At 37.4% G+C, this 7,662-nt stretch overlaps 1 pseudogene; it reads left to right on the plus strand.

Annotated features, from left to right (window-relative positions):
* The first annotated feature begins 870 nt into the window (after nucleotides 1-870).
* On the plus strand, nucleotides 871-7,318 carry LOC101570233 (annotated as a pseudogene).
* The last annotated feature ends 344 nt before the right edge of the window (nucleotides 7,319-7,662 follow it).

The raw sequence follows: 7,662 nt of genomic DNA on the forward strand, positions 1-7,662 counted from the left end.
AGTAGTTTTTTTTTTTTTTTCCAGAGCCTTACTATGCAACTCTGACTTGTAGTGATCCTCCTGTTTTCAGTCACCCTAGTGCTGGTATTACAGGCATGCGCCATGATGTGCAGACCCCATCACCAGCTCAGCGCACCCTGGGGGCAGGATCAGCGCAGCATGCGGTACCAGGGATTGAATCCTAGTCCCTGCACTTGCTTAAGCAGGCACTTAGTCCACTGAGCTATATCACCAGCCCTTCTGATGCAGTTCTGAAAATCCTCTTTCACGAGTATCTTCAGTTTTGCTATCGCGGCTGCCGTGATGTCCTGAATCGATTCTGTAAGATGTTTAATTTTTACAGTCAGGTTGACTTTCAGAAAAAGCCACAAGTAATGTGGTACCAAATCTTCAGAATTAGGTGGATGAGAGCACATTGTAATATTTTATGAACCTGCCTTTTTATTGGATAGCACCTGGCTGCAGAATTGACCATATTTCTTATAATACTTCAGAATGATATTCAGAAAAGAGCATTTTCAAAACTACTTCAGAAAGTGGCAAGAATGCTGGGATAAGTGTATTCAAATTAGGAGGAATAATGACTGTGAAATAATATATTCTTAAGTTCAATTATTCAGCGTATACTTTATCATGGCTCATATTTTCAGTATATATGTATATTGTGTAACAGTTTATGTTTTTTTAATTTAATTTTTTATTAATTTTATTGAGAAACAAATAAGCAGCACAATGTAAGCAGGGAAAATATTTTAACAGACACCTCACAAAATGATATAAACCAATAAACATTAAAATTCTCTTGCCATCATTAATTAACACAAAAATACAAATCCAAAGCCAGTGAAATACCATTCTATACCCACCAAGATGGCCAAAACTGAAAAGACTGATTGTTATGACTTGTATGTCGATGTCTCCAAAAGCTTCATGTGTTCACAGGTGGGGCTTTTCAGAGCTGGCTGGATCTAGAGTGTGTGATCCTGGGATCAAAGGTCGGTGGTAATAAATTAGTATGCTGAGTGGAATTAGCCTAGTTCTGAGTGTGGCTGGATGGATTTAATGAAGAGTGAAACCCCATCCTGGGTATGGGTGGGGCCACCCAAAAAGTTTGTAACCTGTTTGGGATAAAAGAGAAAAGCAGACTTGCTGTTTCCCCTCTGCTGCCCACTGCCTTCTGTTTGCCAGACCATGCATGGCTTCTCTTCTGCCATGGCCTGCCATGCTACTCTGCTTTGGAACCAGCCTACTATGGATCTTTACAAACTGTGAGCTTAAATAAAACTTTCCTCCTTTAATTTTAGGTGTCAAAAATTTTGTCCAGCAGAAAAAGGGTAAGTAAGACACTGATGACCCTTAATTTAGGGGAGGATGTGGAATCATATCCTACTCATTGCTGGTGGATGTATAAAATAAAACGGTGCAACCACTTTTGAAACTTTTGGCAGTTTGCTTTTGAAGGTCAACATACTCCAATGAAGTTGATTTTAAGAGGAGCTTGGTATATTTGTACAGGCTATAATGCAAGTTGTCTGGGAGGCTGAGTCAGGAGTATTGCACTGAGGTTAAAGTAAGTCTGGACAACTTAGCAGTTCAGTGATACCACCTCAAAACAAAAATGGGCTAGAGTTGTAGCTCAGTGTGATGTCCCTGTGCTGAATCCCCAGCACCATAAAATAAGAACAATCCTGACAGGAATTTCTTTATGGATAAATGAGATTTATCTTTTTGTGTTCCTGGATACTGGATAACAAGCCAGTTTTTCACTAAGGATCACTAAATGCCACCAGGACTTTCCAGATAACACAGCTTAGTTTTACACAAACAACTCCTTTAATGTGCAGTTATATTTTACTGTTTTGTGAATATTATTTACATTTTATAATCGCAACTATACGGAGAACTAGCCAACAATACATTTGGGGAAATAATACATTTGGGGAATTGTATGCTTCATCTGAAGCATACAGTTCAACTATGACTAGAGAACACTTTTATCCCAACGTAAACAGAGTAACATCAGATCTATCTTATTTAGTCTTTACCCATAAATAATCACAACTGAAATCTGAACACATCCTAGAGCATAGTCTGTGTTTTTCAGTATGCCGAGGGCTAAGTATATTTCAAAAATGAAAATGACAGCTTCACTTACCATCATTAGTCTGTTAAGCAGAGTTTGGTTAAGAAAGTTAAAAAATGTCCAGGCAGCTAGTGACAATCTGTAGAAGTGAATTTAGTAGATCACTGTGTTGCAATGTTTTAGGCATTCTGGTGGAGGTCTGCCGAAGGACTTTCGTCTCTAGGTGGGCTTTGAGAAAATAAGATTAAGGTGAAAATTTTCTTCCAATTTAGGAAAATTTCTTTATAAAATGTATCATTATTATTCTTGAGTAAACATTAAACTGGACATCAGGCAAATGACAGGCAAATCCTGTAAGATATTGCAAAGACAGAGAGCTATTATTTCTTTATATGTATGTTAATAAATTATATTCATGTTGCTTAACTTTTTTGTGAAAAAGAAAATTAAAATTTCTCATGCTTTTTACATTAATTTTATTGAGAAACAAATAGCAGTAAGACAGTTTCAAAACAAGTTAGTAGGACAGTTACAATAATTAATGCTTATTACTGCATATTGTTTTCTTCATAGTAGTTATTCTTGGTACAAGATGCAGACATGATATCCTGTCCAAATCCTATTAGTACAAATCTTTCTTCTCATTGAATTAAGAGAAAGTAGCTGTATGTTTACCCTAACTATTTTGTATATACAGATACAAAATGGTCCTTTTTTTTTTTCTTCAGGGAAGGACCTACATGGTGTTCAGGGTCTCACTACTAGATCAGACTTACTGTGATCCACCTGTTAGCAGCCTCCCAAGAGCTGGGATTACAGGTGTGTACCACCACGCCCAGTTTCAATTGCCATCTTAGAGGGCCCCAGGGGGCAGAGCCAGCATGACAGACCTGAGTATTGAACCCTCAGCCCCTGTGCCTGCTTGCAGGTACTTTAAATCACTGAGCTATTTGGCAGGCCCTGGACCTTCATTTATATTCACTTTTTTTGTTTGGTTTTGTCAGAGATGGGTATTCCCTTGCCATTTAAATACTGTAGGTGCGTGAATTCAGCAAAATAATCCAACATAGTCCAGTAGTCCGTAATAGTAGTGGGTTCTCTATAGGACTGGCAATGTCAGAAGTTGTTGACTTGAGCCTTTTAAGCTCAGCATATTAATGTGGCTTTACTTTTTAATACCTAATTTTTATACTTTCCTGCTGGATGGTTAAGATCAAGATAAAGCAAGACCTATATAACAAGAAATGTAGCTTTTGTATCTGACAAGATCAGTCAAATCCCCTCAGGATTTACCCTGAAACCCTGTACCTCAGATTGTAGATCCTTTGTCAATGTCAGCCATGTGGGTGAGTCACGGCCATTACTTGACCAATTTCCTCTCTGGGAAAGCCTGAGAGAATGTTTTCTCTGCATGTGACTCTCCTTAGGCACACTATACATCATCGATCACTTTCCTCTGTGGCCCCATAATCTCCTTGATCAGAAAATTTGGAATATAACTGAGTTACATGATGTTACAGTACAAGTTCTCTTATGTCACGAGTCTTCACTGACCTTGAATGGCTAAGTCTCACATGTTTCTGACAAACAGTAAGTCACATCTTGGAACTAAATGTCCATAAGGAAAGAGGTACCACCCTTTTTGATTTTAACTTTTAAACAAGATGGCTCCTTTGCCTTCAAGAAAAATGTTAAGATACAAAACTGGCAAGAAATTTACTTGAAACCTTATTTGTAATCTCAGATTTTCTGAAAGAATTTCTAAAGCAAAGTATAAGGGGAGATATTCTTTCCTTCTTTTTTGCTGACAAAATTCAATTTATTTCTTTAGATTTGTGTTGACCCTTACAATATTCTCTTTCTGTTACTCTCTTTAGTAAAACTAGTGTTCTAGTTCTCTACATTTCTACCTTTCTCTAAGCAGTTTACAATAGTCTCAATATCTGACACATTCACAGTAAAACACAAAACAAAGTAATTATCAAGTTTACAAAAGGTTGAATTAAAAATGAGTAAAATATCCACCTTGGAAGAAATCTTTAAGTATAATATACCAGTGATGAATAGTTAAAACAGCTTTATTAGCAGTATACAATATTTTTGTGTTACTTTTCCAAACAATTTTGATGTTTTTATTGTTTCTGTTTGCAAATGATTAACTATTTGAGTATCACTTTGTAGTTCTTAAATGAAGTCCTACATCTAGAGTTTGTAATCTAAAAGTTTTAACTGAGTTTTTATTGTAAATTCCAATAAATATCTCTTTAATCTTTATCAGTCTCTTAAGAAGTAGCAGTACATTTATAGGACAAATTAGGCCCTTCAGTAATTATTTAATTGTATCAAACACAATAGTTTCTTCTATTGTGCAAAACACAAAGACACCCATTGATGTCTCACATTGAAGGGCGTGGGTTAAATTTCCAGACTTCATCATGCATAGATTTAGTAGCTTTAGGTCTTAAGGAAAACTGAACTTACAGTGCAAACCAGTAGTTACATTATAATAACAATTAACTATCTGCATCGATAATAGGCATATCCATTTTTGCTCCCCTGCCATGCTAGGACTAGAGAACACATTTATTTTTTATTTTATTTATTTATTTTTTGGCAGAACTGGGGATTGAATTCAGGTCCTTGCACTTGCTAGGGAAGCACTTTTTTTACTGAGCCATCTCCCCGGCCCCTAGAGAACACATTTAACCCACAGTTAACGGAGTAGCATTAGAAATATTTTGTTTGGTCTCTACCTATAAATAATCAGATTTATCTTTATCTATTAATTAGATTTTTTCTATACCATCCTTAAAATCAAACCATTTAACATATCATTTTTGTGTCAAACATAGGGTTTGCATTTCTGGAAACATATTTATTAATTTTACATTAAAATTGCTAAGATAAAAGGGCTGGCCAAATAGTTCAGTGGATTAAAGCACCTGCAAGCAGGCACAGGGGCCAGGGGTTGGATCCCCAGGCCTGCCGTGCCAGCCCCGCCCCTGGGGCACGCTAAGACAGCAATTGAGACTGGGTGTGGTGGTGCATGCCTGTAATCCCAGCTCTTGGGTGACTGTAAATAGGTGTACCACTATGAGTCCAATCTAGTTGTAAGACCCTGAACACCCTGTAGACCCTTCCATAAAATACAAAATAAAATAAAATAAAATTGCTAAAATAATAATTAATATGGTCCCACTTTTATTTTGTCAATAATTATTACTGTTAGATCTATGAATTCAAGCTCTATCTTTAATAGATGTGCCATTTAGAGCTGACTTGGAACACAACCATAGGAACTGTTGTTGGGAATAAAGATGGAAAGGAAAAAGCGGTGTAACAAATAATGTTTATTTTCTAGTAAAATGTGATTCTTAGAGTAATTGAAATAAGCATTGAACACGAAGGCAATTTGACCCTAATAATCGTGCTCATAGGACTATTTCTTTTCACTTGAGCTGAGTAATAACAGGTCATTCCAAAAAAATATACTTCAAGTTGTTTATAGAAATCACAGTCTACTTCTGAGGGGCTGGCTTTACTTAGAAAGCAGGAATTCTTTTTTTTTTTACTTTGATACCAATATGAGTGATCATAAGCAGCATTTAATGGATCTCCTATCTAATGTGGTGATGACTCATTTTTAGCTATACTCTCATGTAAAAACTCATTTTTTTGAGATATGGTCAAGTTGGCTTCATGCTCCTGGTCTGAAACCATTCATCTGCCCTAGTCTCACCAAATTTCTGGCACTACAAGGCACATATCTCCATATGTGGCTTACTTAGCTACTTTGGCATGGATGACAGCTTTTTTTCCAGTAAGTCCTTGAGGTCCTTTCAACTTTATATCTCAAGATTCTAAGAAAGATGGTATCTCATCTTTCCCAGCCTGTTCTAAAACTCCTGGCTTCAAGTAGTCATGCATTATTTTCCCAAGTAGCTGAGACTACAGGTACATGAATCACCATGTCTGCCTTGTGTATGATAACTTAAAGTTCAAAGATTGTATTAATTCCTAGATGACAGTGGATGTAAAACATTTTCAAGTGCTCAACTCAATAAGTCCTGGGATCTTCAAAGTGGGGATTATGAACATTTAGAGAGCCATTACCACTCCCTGACCATGAACTTTTAAAGAGAAGATTTAAGGCTGTTTAAACATCATATACATCATAGCTGGATAAAATTTCTTACCTTTAATAAGCATTAATTCTATGAATATTAACTGACATCAGCTATCTGTTAAGTTTGTTAGGGAAAATATTTTTGCATTTACTTTGGGAGTGGCCTGTAAATAATTATGCTGACAAATAAGTCTCTCTTAATATAGAATGTCTTGGCATTCCCATGATTCTGCTTCAGCGAGGGTGGGAGAAGATCGTGATGCTGGCAGCATGTGTGAGAAGTGGCAGAGGATGGCCAAATGTGGGAGCTGCCCAACTCCTTCCAAGATAGCTGCCCCCTCATAGTCTGGAATTTGTGGATGGATTTTGGTGGCTACTTCATTCCTATTTACCTTTATACCTTTTTCAATATTGGCAGGGATGTGCATAAATACTATAAAGGAGCATGAGAGGACTTTAGATTGAGTCACATTTTACAAAAAGGCACCAAGGAACCTAGGTGCTTTTCATTCTACTTTTCACCAACAGCTTCATCAAAGAGGACATAACCACTTCTTTTGAGATGCTTCATCAGGGATCCTCACTAAGGATTCAGGGATGATCAACATGGTTGGTGTGGTGTAGTGCCAAGTTTTGAATGCAAACCTGCCTGTGGCAGATATCATCAGTGCAGGTTCAGCAACACATCCTTTGGCACAAACAGCTCTCAGGGAAGTTCTTGGTACCCACAACCTTTCCTGGATCCTCTCTGACGGGAATAAGTTGCACATGACATACAGTGTACCTTTGATGATGACACTGATGACTGGAGAATGAAGGTGGAGAGTGTGAAAAATAAGAATGCGAAGTTCTCCACGCAGCTCCAGAGAGCCATGGTGGCAGAGGCAGAAGCATCCACAGAGGCCTGAACCAAGGTTAGTGCAGCTGAACGAGAAAGGTATATATCCAGAACTCTGAAAGAAGCCATCATAGTTATCATTGAATCTCCTACTGCCACTCAGCTTCTGTACCTTCAGATACTGATCATCATTGCTGCTGAGAAAGTCTCCACAGATGTCTTCCTTCTTCCCATAGATATGTTGCAAAGTATCATGGGGACAAAATACTGAGCTATGGAAGCTGGTGCCAAGATGAGCTGTACAGGTCCAAGAATGAAGGAAGGGACCAAAGTATCCTGCAGCTCACTAGGAGAAGGGTAGGGCAGGACACCTTGAATATCCTCCTTGCCTGTCTTTTTCTCTGTGTTGAGTGTAGAATTCTTAGAATGAGTAGTGATCATAGAAACAGATGAAAGCACTGTTAGCTTATGAATACTGAAATAAATTGGTCATTTATATAAAATAAATTCTTACTCTTTAAAATATTTAAGGGTTTATATTTTAGATCATTGCGTAATAGATTAAATCCCTCTTTTTTTGACTTCTATGGAGACATTCTGAAGCAATGAGAGAGG

Source organism: Octodon degus, unplaced genomic scaffold (assembly GCF_000260255.1).
Source record: "Octodon degus isolate 3935 unplaced genomic scaffold, OctDeg1.0 scaffold00224, whole genome shotgun sequence".
NCBI lineage: Eukaryota > Metazoa > Chordata > Mammalia > Rodentia > Octodontidae > Octodon > Octodon degus.